The sequence below is a fragment of the Patagioenas fasciata genome, chromosome 11 (genome assembly GCF_037038585.1).
Source record: "Patagioenas fasciata isolate bPatFas1 chromosome 11, bPatFas1.hap1, whole genome shotgun sequence".
Taxonomy (NCBI): Eukaryota; Metazoa; Chordata; class Aves; order Columbiformes; family Columbidae; genus Patagioenas; species Patagioenas fasciata.
In genome coordinates this window covers 14,666,770-14,680,999 of record NC_092530.1, presented here as the reverse complement: position 1 = coordinate 14,680,999, position 14,230 = coordinate 14,666,770, and the positions used below count along the sequence as shown (strand labels likewise).

The window sequence follows — 14,230 nt, the reverse complement described above, 5'->3', positions numbered from 1 at the left end:
AGGACACTAAAAGACAGAAAAACAAGTTAAGAATTCTACATACCCAATATACTTATAGGCTTTAAAGTGACAGAAGCAGTGATAAAAAAAAAAAAAAAAACAACTGGAAAATACTCTTACTAAGATATAACTAAAAATGTATACATTTTTAGAATGTATAGATACATAATGTATGTATAGATATGTATACATTGTATACATGCATACATAATACATACAATGTATTGTTATATCTAATGAAAAGGTCAATATGGAAGAAAAATACAATAGCAACATTTCAATTTAAGTCTAGATATACTTAACTGAAATCCTTAAAAGTATTTGAACATGTGTATTTTTAATTCAAGAGAAGAAATGATCCAACATATCTAATTCTTCTTAGTTCTCACATTAAAAAAATGTCAAGAATTACTTGGAGATTTGCAGGCAGGCCAGTAAAGCCCTAGTTTAAGGTATGGCTCTTTCCATTTCCCTGAAGCAAAAATGTTGTTCAGTGATCCACTTAGGCATTTGGTAATCAGGGTTTTTGGAGTAAATAAGTAATATCATTTAAGCTAAAAGTAACTTTCTGTATCAAAGAAAAAGAAAAATGGAATCCCCGCCTACCAGACATGTATTTGCTTATAAAACTGTGAGCCCAGTGTTTTGAGAATACTATTATATTTCCAAAACTCAAACTTAATATTCTGAGCAACAGAAGGATCGTTACATACATTTGCTAGGACAGAAATTGACACATTGGCAAGATTACGCCATGTTTGTGAGAATGCCACTGAGGATCACCAGAGCTGCCTACTTCCCATACATAGGTAGGTTTTATATAAATACTAACTAAAGATCTGTACAGAAATGAAGCTGGTGCTACAAGACAAGGGAGTGGTACAGTCTACAGCTCCTTCAGCTAATCACCTCAAATAAAACAGGCCAGTTCAAGCTGCTTTCTTTCTCTTTTTTTTTTTTTTCTCTGATGGGGATGAGTACAGATTACTTCGCTTTACTTCTTAATAAAGCACAGCTTTGTGACTCCTCTTCATATACCAGACCATGCAAGAAGATCAGGTTAAAAAACATGTAGAGTCTGTTGAGAGAATGCTAACAAAGGCAGCAAGACTGGCTTTATGAAGAACATTTTTCAAAGCACATTCCATCACAAACTGACATGTTCTCTGTGTTGAAGAGTTCTTGTTGCTAAGTCTGTATTCATGATCACCTTGCCATGTTGCCCTTGAAGAAAACATGCAAAAAGTTTTCAGTCCTGAGAACAAGGTGAAATTTGGAAAACAAACAAACAAACAAACCAAACCAAAGAGAAAAAAAAGCACACACACACATACACACACACACAAAAAAAAAAGGCCTGGCAATAGCTACAGTGCTTGAAAAACTTAGTCTGAGGAACCAACTACCCAAGAAAAGTGCCTGTCTCCAGGAATATCCACAAGGCAGTCAGAAATCAGAACTACAGTCATGCACCGCCAAAATCCATACTAAGAGTAAAAGTGGACAAAGAAAAACAGTTGCATCTTTCATTGGTTAGAAAGATGCAAAATTGGCCTAGCAAAATTTAACTCATTTGTCAATTTGACAGAATTCACTTAATAGAAAAATCACACCACACAAAAAAGTCAGGGTTATTCTTCTTCAGAACAGTGAAATTAAGATAGAAGACACTTCAAATATGTTATAGAGTGCAATATCTACATCTTTCCACTTTGAAACAAAATCTTCCTTTGAATTTTACCTGTACCTTTTATTTTTTTATGTAAAATAATTAACCTCTAAGTATCAGTATTTTTTTTTGTAAGTGAAAAATGTGTTTTGTTTTGTTTTTTTACAATAAACCGGTAAATCGGTAGGTTACATTTCTCAAACATAGCTGGTTTTGTTTCACAAAACAGCACATATACAGCAGGGAGAACGGACTCAAGTTGTCACAAAAATTTAGGGAAAAATGTCACTTTACACATTAAAAAAGAAAAAAAAAGATGACTGTTCTGTACCTCCTGGCTCAGAAACTCTCTACAAGTTCCAAGATGCCCAGAGCCTTGAGGTGGAACTGTCCTGTTTCTCAGAGATCTTCCAGTTAGATTGCCCAATTCCTAAGTCCAGTTTACTCTCTGTCTCCTTGCCCATTATACAGTGTGCTACAGGAAAATTCTTTAAGCTGAATCTGGTTGTCTGTTTTCAGGAAAGAACCAGTTTCTCCTCTGAACACACCTTCCTTGACTCAAAACCCAGCAGCTTGGACAAGATAAATGAGACCTTTGCAACCTTCTAAAAAACTGCATAAATATATAAATAATTGTAAGGAATCAGCTCTACTGCCTTTTATATAGCACATAAGCTCTCCAAATGCTGGGTATTTGAAAATGAACATACATTTATAGACATTTTTACACATGCAAATACCTTGTACATTTTGCATGAATGTTTGAGACTTGATTTGTCCTTTAATATGTCCTACAGTAACAAAATTCAATAAAGTAACAATCCAAGCTCATTTTTCATTCCAGGAAATCTCTGCTGCGGATGCTGTTTCTTTCCTCTCCTGCTTATTCTATTGATTGCCCCTTCCACAGTAACTAGAAGCCACATATCTCTTGATATGATGTTTTTTTTCTCATTTTTAATAGGATAATTTCCTTTCTCAGATTGTTTTTTTAAAGTTCTACAACATCTAAGAATGCTAAGAACAAACTGCAAAAATTAGACAGCTTGTAGATTTTCTGTCTGTTTATTAGGCAGAGGGAGTTTGCTAAATGAGCTTGGCATTCTCCCTTCATTTTTCTCCCTATAATCTCATACGTAATTCACATATGAAAATGACTAACAAAAGAAAAAATTGTTAAATCATTGTTCTGCTTTAGATTCTCAATCCCTTGAGTGGTTTCCAACCCACAAGCACTTCTTTATTCCTTTCATTCCAATTACTGTTTAACCATCAAATGAAATAACCAGCAAAGGAAATAAGTTATGCAATATATGGCATTCCCCTGGAAATATTAAGTAGCTTTTACAATAGGTTATTTGACAATGCTGAGAAACAGATAGAAGCAATTAACATCAAATTGTTACTTTTCTCCAAAGGAAAATATTTGTTTAATTCCACCATTCAAATGAAAAGAAAAATTTAATTACAACAGTGTTTTATAACTGCCTGTCTGGATTAACAAAAAGCACAGATGTATCTCTCTGGAGTCCTATTCAATATTAATGTGGAATGTAGGTAAGTTGGTTGAAGAACATGGCACATGATGCTAACCCTTACCTTCCTCACATTCCATAAAAATACTATCACACAAGCTTTTAAGCTCTACAAACTATAAATACAATTATTTTTAAATAAACACATAACTATCTGAAGATAAGGAAATTTAAAAATTCATTTCCCAGCTTTTATATTTAGGTTGCAAATTTAGGATATGCTCGGTCTGCAACAGGCCACATTGCGGTTTTCCGCACTCTATTTCCAATTGTGAATTAAGATTGTATCAAATAAGATATTCACCAAGGCAAGGCCAGTAAATCAGGACTATTACCAAAAGTCCCTGAAAAAACATGGTAGCAAGAACAGTAGAATCTTATCTTGGTCTGCAATGAACAAGAGAGCTTCATCAAATTCTGCTTCTCTCACAGTCATCCCTGATCACAGAGGGAGCATTGGCATTTGCCTAACATTGAACAAAAACTGTCAAATTGGCAAAGAATTATGAACATGCACATTAACTGGCACCTTATTTCTTCACTCGTGAGCAGGCCAAGTTACATTCAACACAATCTCAGAAATGCCGAGGTGAATTTGAGGTCTACTGATAATTTTGCTCATCTGCGATGAGTCAGTTATATTCTATTAGTCATATTAGCTAAATAGGTTTTTACAATCCTTCAAACATGACCCAATACTTAAAGGAGACCGTACTTTTGCTTTAGATGCAGTGCAAATCTCAGAGACAACTCTGGGGGTGGACCTTGCCACATGAAGAGCAGTGTTATTGACAATGGTCAGTACAGGAACTCTAGTACCTTTTAAAATGTCTTTTAAAATTAGGAACACTGACACTATAGCTGTGGCAGTAGCTAGTTCTCCCCTTTTTACTTTTAATTTCAATCTTGCTGTCATTTGTTTGTATTTACAGAAAATCGTTGATTAATTCAGCGTGAATGTTCATTGTGCGGCTGCATTTTCTTACAGAGTGAATGAGAAAATACAGACAGGTGAGAAAACTACAAAGGCAGAAAAACCAAACAGAAATAGGTTATGAATCTTGAAATTCCTGTGTACTGAGAGAACAAAGAATGAACATTGATTTAATTTAAGGAATGGGATTTCTATAGACAATTCAGAACCATCAAATACACAAAGGTCTCTTTCAGTGAGAGTACTGGAGTATTCATCCCAGGGCATGATCAATTCAACTCTTACTGTATTTGAAAATTTGATTGAAGCCGGCAGCTTATCGTCATTAGATAATGTAATACAGGAAAAAAACAGGAACACATTAAAAGAGCTGGTTCAGTTACAACTGCAGCTGCTTCCTGTAAACTCCATCTTTTGAATAATAAAATTACTGGGCAATTAAAAGCAATTGCCACTTCTGTTTTCCTACTGATAAACATTATAAAAACCCTCAGAACCACTGCTTTTTCCTGTTTATAGCAAAGCTTATGATCATCCAGCAAACTGTTTTGCGTAGGTCACACTGGATTTGCAATGTAAGCTTAAAACCAGAGCTGCAATAGAACTGGCTGTTTTCTGATTACTTCTAAAGACCAAATAATCCATAACGCTAAACCATGCTATTAGAAATACACTACCTTATTGAGCAAGTTTGCAATACACTGCATGGCATATGTTTTTAGTGAAATCTGTTGTCAAATCATGGTGCCAAATTCAGTACATATCGGAATATGTTTAACTCACACTGCTAAGCCAAATGGTACGCTTCTCGGCAAAATTTTCCACTTCCAACAGAACAGGTATTATTTCACAATCTTAAAGTCTATTGCTGAACTTACCTTGCCTGTACATACTGTACCATGCAACGCTGCAGTCCAGTAAGTGTAGTATTGCCATTGCTAGCTACAGGTCACAGGCTTTGTGCTGACTTCGTAAGGTCTCTGGTATCAGGCTTGTTGACCTTTGTTTAACTCCTCTTGGCCAGCCTGAAATTCTCTTTTAGTTTGCTCACTTGTACAGGAATTTTTCCCTTGCGACCAGTTGGCTTTGTATGAGCAACTGCAGCGGGGCTGGAGGCCCTGGGGGGCCATGGGCCAGCCTGATTAACACCAGCCAAAGAGATGCACATTGTATACATACATGTGTATATATAATATCCATATTCCTACTAACAGACTTTCAACCTTAACAACCAGAGAAGGAAACGAGATGAGTCTTTTGATCCTGTTTGGGGCTGCATGAGTGCTGGATGTTTCTGTCTGTGTTGAGCTGCTCAGAGAACTCTATATGCACCTACCGCAAACAAACATCCAGCCTAGCTAATGGTCGGACTTGGAAGCAGAGAGTTGTGCCCACCTCATCTCCATTGGTCTACCATATCCAGTGACCTTGAAAAGTATCTAAAGAATAAATTTCAGTGGGTTTTTTTTGTTTGGTTTTGTTTTTTTAATACATATGTACCTACTTGTTCACTAACACTTTCTGCACTTAAGCAGATATATTTCGCAGGGAGTTCTGAAGTTCTGCCTTCTACACATAAATTATTTGCTGCTATGCTGGTTCAAAATGTTTGTGCTGAAATGGAATAGGGCAGTATTTCCACAGGCCAGCTAGTAATTGTGTGACTTACCTGACAGAACACATGCAAGGTAACGGTGATCAGCTATCATCAGTTCAGTAACAAGACCACTTCATCAGCCACAGGCTCCGTCAGAGCGTACGTGATAAATTTTGTCACCTACAGTGGGATGAAAGGTAATGTAAAATTTATTAGTACTAGATAAAAATAGAAAATCTTTGGATAAAGGTCTCAGCATGTATGGCATAGAAAAGATTTGCTTTCCCCTTCCATCACAGACTGTAACACATATTTAAAATTTTCAACAGCATTTTCACCTCCTTAGTCTAAAGACTGTATAATTTTTCAAACATAAAAAGTGATACAAAATACAGAGTAGTTGCAGTGCAGATCGATAGGGTTCTACTTCTGATCACAGTACATTTTGTTTACTGACCAACTGACTGATTGAGATAAATAGGGAGCAAAAACAAACTAAAAAGTTCGAGGTGATAGTTAACTGATCACAATAAATAAAAATAAACAGCGCTTTTTAGGGAAACTGCTAATAGATTAACATCAGCAGCTGTTTATATGAGGAGAAAATTTCAAAGATCTTTACCCTCTGCTCCGGTTAATACACAACATCAAACTTTGTTGTTCAATATACACAAATATAAATGAAATGAAAATTCGGACCTTAAAACAAAAGAAGATGTAGGATTTTCCCGAACAGCCTTAACAGTTAGAAATCTGTAGAACACCATGTATACTAAAAGAAAAAGGATATATAAGAAAAGCTGCATCTAATTGATGTTATGAGGCAGATCCTTGTTCTATAACTCAGCAGATCTTATCAGGAACTAATGTTGTGAGTGGGAAGAGCACGACACCCATCACATGCTATTGGCAGCTGTTTCTTTACCATAGCATCATAGTAAAAAGTGAGTTTGAAAAATCTGTGTTTTCACCAATCTTCAAGGTTACTTGTGCTTCATGTTTCTAACATACTTACGCAGTGAACTGTACATTTCTGGGTCAGTGCAGGACTAAGGTACATATGTGTATTATTTTAAATACAAAAGATACTCTGCATCACCAGTCCCAGACTTTAAGCTTCAGATCAGATGGTCACAGAGAGACTAATCTGACTAACATTAGGAAATAAGAAAACTAATAACGTTGGAGTGTGAGGTGCATGCTGCAGGATGACCGTGACCATGGAAGTGACTGATTTCTGTACACTGCAAAGAAATGTGCTTTCTATATTGCCCATTTCAAATCAGCAGCTCTCATCTTCACTTACAGCTAATCTGCCAAAACAGACCACAAAGAAGTGCTGCAAAAGTGAAAACCACTGAATGTTACAGTCATTTTACAAGCAACGTTTAATTTACTATGTTAACATGTTAAACTGAACAATGGAAGGAAACCCAATCAAATACTCATTGTATTTAAAGAGTTTCAAAAAGATCAATTATCTTTATATGGATAAGAAACTACTATTGATTTCAACAGTGTTATTCAAATTCCATTTAAACGATGAAATGCACTGCTTTTTTCACCAGAAAGAGTAATGCATTATACTGATGCAACCCAATACTTAACACTATTCAAGGGCGCACAGCAAGCAGAGACTAGTGGCTTCTCTATGACAGGGAAATCTGTCCAACATTGATCTTTCTAACTGAATGGAGCTGAAAAGATTTCTTTTTCAGCACTCCTACAAAGAGACTGGGCAGAAATAGCGCATCTCTAAAAGATGCAAGGTAAAACCTACTTACAGCATGTCAGCGATTCTGTATATGGGCCAGACTGCATCCGGCTGTACAGATGTGTTTTCAAAGACGAAGGAAAGTCACTTTCATAGATTCATATGCAACGCTGTCTACCTTCTAAAGGAAATTCACTGGTGTCCAAAATAATGTCAAAGAAGAAAAAAACCCTTGCTGGACTCCTAATCAAGTCAAACATGTCTTTACATAACACCAAAATTATTTTCTTCCATATTGTAGTGAATTGAAACAGGTGATTTTATGTAAAACCTGGCTTTAAAACCATTCCAAACCTCTCCACATTTGATAAGAACTTAAAGCAAGAGAAAAGAAGCTATTCACATTTTAAAAGAACAGAGCTAAACCTAGAAAGAAATTCTGACACAAATACAGGACTGTTTGCAGCATTTCTTTAGTGTCTGCTGACAGCTTGCTTGATTACAGCCCTTTTCTTCACTCAGAACACAGCTACACTCCCAAATGGTTGTGTGACTCTAATCGATCCACCTTGTGTTTACCAATAGAAAAAAATGGATACAAAATTTGGCTGTAGATTTTTATCAACCTGTACTATATAGAGGTGTAAAAAAATAAAAATATTGAAACTGATGATAACTAACTCTGTGCAGACCACAGCATCAGAGATAAGACCACAGAGAGAATCTGAGATTACTAAGATTACCTTGTAAACTTTGATAAACAATTACCACAAGAGAAAAAAAGTATCCATTTTGAATAGAATACTGCTCTCTGGGGAAGAGCAACTAGAATGCACAATTTAAAATAGGGTATTTAAAACTTGTTCTATTAGACAGAAGGGTAGTTTTCAAGTGTGGGCACTTTCAAAGTGTAGGTGAAAGCTCATCTCCCCCAAAAGCTCTGTTCAGATGGCCAAGTAACACCTAAATCCGTAATTTCTGAAGGAAAAATATAGGTATAACGTTCCATGACACAGTGCTCTAGGGCACAGAGATACAGTGAATGATGACAGGATTACATTCAATATCAGGATTGTCTACACATTGCATCTGCCTTTTCAGGTTTACCTCTTTCACCTTTCCTCACAGTAAAGATGACTTGCCAGAATTTTTTGTGTATGCAGTGAAAATGCTCTATTGAATTTTAAATTACAATTAGTATGCCTATACATTTTCTCCATCTACCTCCAAAGTCCCTTATCTTTGGAATGTAGCTGTTTTTTACAAGTTTTATAAAATTTTCAACATGAAGAATATGTTGACCTGTAGTTTGACAAAATTAAATTCTCTCCTGCTTAAGAATACTCTTAATAGGGAGGCAGCATTGTACCTCGCTCACACCACAGTTTCTAGGCAGACATTCACCTTCAGGTGGAGAACTCTTATACAGATACCAGGTGCTTTTCCCAAGCTCTCCATGCCATCTGAATCCTTCCTCTTGGATTCTTCCTCATTTGCTGTCTAATAAACCTACACTATGGAGATTGTAATTGTCCTGATATATGTTACATTTTGATGGAGTGCCTGTAGATAACCCTGTTGTCAATAACAAACACAGCAACAACTATATGTATGTAGTTAGTTTGATGTGAAAAATGAAAAATCAATATAATATGCCCTTACCGTAGGCACCTGCAGATAACATCCAATAGAATTGATTAAGTCCTACACAATAGATAATAAAGCCAATTAAAAAACAAATGGAACTCCACAGTAAAGCTCCACATTTAAATGCAGTGGTAAAAACAATGGAAGAAGAAATTAAAATAAAAGCTTAGATATGACTAACAGAGAGTAATAATCTGTATCTAGATAAAGGTTATTATTACCCCATAAAAGCAGATTTAAAAAGACATACACAGTGTACACATTTTACCTATCCTAAACACCAAAAGTATAACCTTATATATTGCAGCATATCTTTGATACTTTTTAATTAAATAGCAGTCCATGTATTCATGTAATTCTACTGAGATAGAATAATTTCCTATTGTTCTACTCCTAGATAATACTCATTTTAGATTAAAGATTTAATGATTTTATAACCTTCAAGCAACATATCTAAAATAATATCAGAAACAAAATGAAAATACAATAAAATTAGCACAAGACAATCTTTAGTGTGACATTTTCTGTATTCCCTCTGATTCTGGGACTCCGGTTTGGTGAAAGTTTCCATATTCACAGACACCCCTATAATTATAACTGCCACTTTATAAGGAAGAATGTGATGAAGAAACAAAAGGGAGCAAGGGTGGGGCTGGGGAAAGAAATAATATTTTAATTGGGTCTTGCAGAAGAAATGCTATCCTGAATGTATCTCTAAAAAACAGCTAATTCTCAGTTTCATTTCTCTTGTCTGTTTCCACAAGCTCATTCCTTAAAAGCATAAGCCGCACAGAATCCCATCAGAATAATCTAGTTTGCATAGGAGATGAGACTGGTAACAACAAATGCCTCTCATTAGCAAGGAACATTTCCAAAAGAATAAAAAGGTCACAGTTGTTTGTAAGCAAGACAATGTTATAGACTTCTCCAAAATTATAAGATGCACAAAAAAAGTCCAGAAACAATATTTTTCATTTTGCTATTATTAAGGAACATTTCAGACAGGAAAAAAGTTTTGTGTATACTTTAAAATAAACTTCAAAACAACAGGAGCAGAAGAAACACTTGTGTATTTTGTAATTCTCACAGCAACTGTGTAAATCTGTGAAGCTATTTTATCCTGAACAAACACAGCATGCCCTCACTCATCTATGCAGCAATTTCCTGGACAAAGTGCTTCTGAATTAGAAATGTCTATATCTAGCTTCGTTTTATCTTTTTTATATCTGGGTGCTCTTGGTAGTTCCCTTCAAGATGTACCCATCCCTTTGGCCACACATGACACTCTTCCAGTGACATTTCCTGATTCAGATTTTTTATCTGAGCTACACGGAAAGTGCAAGCACAAGACTATCACTGTTGATCAATGTACATGGTGGAGTCCTGATACCAAAAACATGGCAGAGACTGATGGTTTCAAGTCATAACCACAGACATATTTCTTTTATGTACTTGGTATCTTCTATCATACATCTATTATGTGTATTTAACTGGGCAAGTATTTTAGCCATAGTTTAATGAGGGGCTAGAAGCAAATCAATTTTCTATGTCCTTATTTTGAAGCACTCACATTTGATTTCTGTATTCTAAGCATTTCCTGCTTTGACCACGTATATTCTACAACAGGGTTTTAGAGGTCAGAACAAAAGGAAGATGACCTGTAGTTCTGAGTAGACTGGACATAAAATATCTGTCTGGACAGCTGCTGGTTCTGTTGTTCTTCTCAGCAATCAAGTAATTAATTGCACAAATGAAATGAGTGGCTCATTTTCAGCCCTTACACAATACTTCTGTAACTAGAAACCATTTATGTGTCTTAATGGAGTGTTTTACCAAGGACTAACCCTGCCACATGTCAGAGTGATGCTGGTATGGAGTGTAACATAGTATAGTGCAAGTGCATCCAGAAAGAGAAGCAGGCACTGAAAAGTTGAAACTGCATTTTTCTAGAGGTCTGGTGCAGCCACCACCACTGCTCAGGATACAGTACACTAACTTGAGCACAATAGTAGAAGTCCTGTTAATTCTACTCAAACACTTCAAAACTTAGGATAAAATAAATTATTTTAACAAAATTCCAAACGGTCTGAATTTTGGTTTTGTGCAGAAACTCCATAAGGAAAGAGATAAAATGCAATTCTATGTGACACATACATTTCTTTTGAAAAGATACAAGTGACAATTCTCACATGGTCTTGAGAGGAAGTCGCCTAATGAATAGCGAAAGCTCTTTAATGTTAATGAAAAAATGCTGTCTGACTCTTCTTCAGACACCATCTTTCACTATGTGACTACCACCTTTTCAGTTGCCACAATTCCCTCATTGGAAAGAACAGCTGAGCTTGTCAGCAGTCTAGCTGCAATGTCAGGGATTAGCTGAAATGCTCCCATTAGAGTTAATGAAGTTACCTACTAAATCCCTACATGTTGGGTTGTCAAGTTTTTCTTAAGTAATAATATCCTTGCAAGCTCCCAGTTACCAAAGATTTAAAATGGATGGTCTGTTTTTTTCTCTTTATACTAGATAAAATGAAGTCTTTCCTTTCATATTTTAAAAATCTCTCTACCTCACACCTTTTCTGAATAGAAGAATTTTCAAGGGCTTAGTGGATATTGTGATGAGATCCAAACAGCATAAGAACAGATGATATCTTTCAGTGATTTGATGGAGAATTTTACTAGTAGAATAATGTGCAAAACTATCAGAAAAATCTTCTCTAGATTTCTCTATCCCATATGCACGTATGTATCAAATCTTACTGACATTTTAGGTAATATGTACAAAAGAACAAAGCAGCAGACTTTGAATTAGCATACTGTCTTCCTGATAAGGAAGAATAAGGAATCTTACTTTCTTGTTGTGTATCTACAGAAATTATACTTTTCCTACTAACTTTAAATCTCTACTAGCCATATGTAGCAAGTCCATCTGTTTTTACTAAATTTGACTCTGAAATACTTCTCTGCATATCATAATTACATATTGATCTTGAACATATTCTTGCATATGCAAATATTGAAGTGGAGCTCTGTGGGACACTCTCTTTATGGTAATTAGTGGTTTGAAGAGCTCTGAAAATAGTCTTGTTATGATAGCAAGGACAAAAGACTTTTCAGAACATCCACAGGTTTTTTTTACCGGGTTTCAATAAAGGAATTATCAATGCAGTAAACAGAGAAGGGAATATAAAATTGTGTCTATGGCAACCATATTATTATCTCTCACTAGTTTCTATGCATACGGCTTTTCAATAGATTCTAGAATTCACACTCATTTTTCCTGTACATGGATCAATTAAAATGTATCTCTGAACTATGACTTTATTTCAGAATTGCTACCCACTACAAAACTGGATCTGTACATTCTCATCTGAAAAGGAGCCCAGTCAGTCTTTCCAGGAACAAAAAAGAAAGAAAAAAATCTCTACTGAGCTAATTACTTCCTAGAAAGTTTCTGCTATTGTTGCTATCTGGCACCAAACTCTGATACTTACAGAAAATTATTACGAGAGGAAAACCCAGGGAAAAGAAGAAAGGAACAAAGAATGAAGTTGTTCACTAATTTGCAGAAATTCAAAAGCAGGGTGGGGGAAAGTCACAGTGCAAGGCTTTGAGGATGGGCCTGCAAAGTTAAGCAACAAAGTAGTTTGGTGCTGTGGGCTGAAAGCATCTGCTATTTATTCTTCCCAATTCTACTGTTAAATATTGGGTCTTCTAAGTCCTTTCTCTAAACGATTAAGATATGAATTTGCCTCAGAAATAGTCATCAGACTCTACAGGTTCTCTATGCACGTTCTCTTTCCTCTCACATTCAAGGTTAGCTCTGCAGATGACAGGACATGAAATCACATGTGAAACACAGCGGACCTAATCTATGCTGACAGGGTCGAGGTCGTGCAAATCTAAAGCATTTTTAACATACTAGGGTTGTGTTCACATATCAACCATGCAGTGTTTTACACAGATTCTAGTGTCTACTGGACATAAAGTACACAATTTAAATGCATTCCATAACATACATACAGGGGGGTGGTGCCTTTTTTTGAAGGAAAGTTAAGCAATAGTTCTGTAGCAGTTCTATTTTTGAGAAGATGAAATCTCATTGTCTGTGTTCCCCTCTATGAATTTAATTGCTAAATTTCAGTTGAATAAAGCATGTTGTTGCCTTTTGTTTTTTTAATTAATCACAAAAGCAGTATAAGTGCTATCTAAAATAAAAACAAACTGGTCTGGATCCAGGGATAAAAGGCTGTCTGCAATATCCAGATTTACTGCTACTGATACAGTGAGCTGTTGCATTACAGTAGCACACAACAGATAAAAGGTAATTTAAAATATTTAAAATGTTAGTTCATTTGCAGGTCTTGTTTCACTCATACTTGTCACAAGACACTTCTAACATTGGCATTTAGGATTATGAAAATAAGAATTAGATGTAACAAATAAAACACATGTAAAAGAAGAGTTTGCAGGTTACTACAGGAAAGAAAGAATGCATTATTTTCCTGCAATAATTCAATGGCAAAAGGCTGCCAACCTGCCATAGAAATTCCTTTAACTTGTCATAAATGTTTACAGTCTATTCTCAGTGAGCTACTGATTTCAAGTTCATTTCCTCCAAAGAATTTTCTAGACAGCTTTCGAGCTTTTTTTTTTTTTTTTTTATGAGGTGAGTTCTGAGCACAGCTAAACACTTACCTAGATCTACCCTGGTAAAAATATTAGAACTTTTTGGGTGCTTTCAGTTAATGATTTCTTAAAGGAGGGGACAGAGCAGGAATCTTTACCAGCTTTCAGAGTCTCCCCTTTTGCATCTCTTCTATCCCCTTAGAAACATGATGCAACTCTATTCAACTTCAGTGTTACAAAACAAATCCTCTCAGCCCCCAAACCATATAGAGAGTTAAATCTTTACTGTTATAAACTCTCTCTAGACTTCTCAATACTTAATAAAAAATGACAGTTAAAACAGTTTTAATACACTTCAATCCCCTGCCTACCTCTCTCCTCTGCTGGGTACTGTTTTAAAACATGTTCCTTATCCTAGGCTTCCATTTACATTCCTCTATGAGCAGCAGACTAGTCTCCTACCTGTCCTCCACATAAATGGATTAAGTTTCACATGAAGAGAGAT

At 35.7% G+C, this 14,230-nt stretch overlaps 1 long non-coding RNA gene across 1 annotated transcript in view; it reads right to left on the bottom strand.

Annotated features, from left to right (window-relative positions):
* LOC139828843 (uncharacterized) overlaps nt 1–14,230 on the bottom strand; it is a 27,206-nt gene extending 12,976 nt beyond the window's left edge. Inside the window, exons 1-2 of the long non-coding RNA XR_011740866.1 lie at nt 14,188–14,230; nt 5,808–5,915 (exon numbers count right to left, since the gene is read on the bottom strand). This is a non-coding gene — a long non-coding RNA (uncharacterized lncRNA). The remainder of the gene's footprint in view (nt 1–5,807; nt 5,916–14,187) is intronic.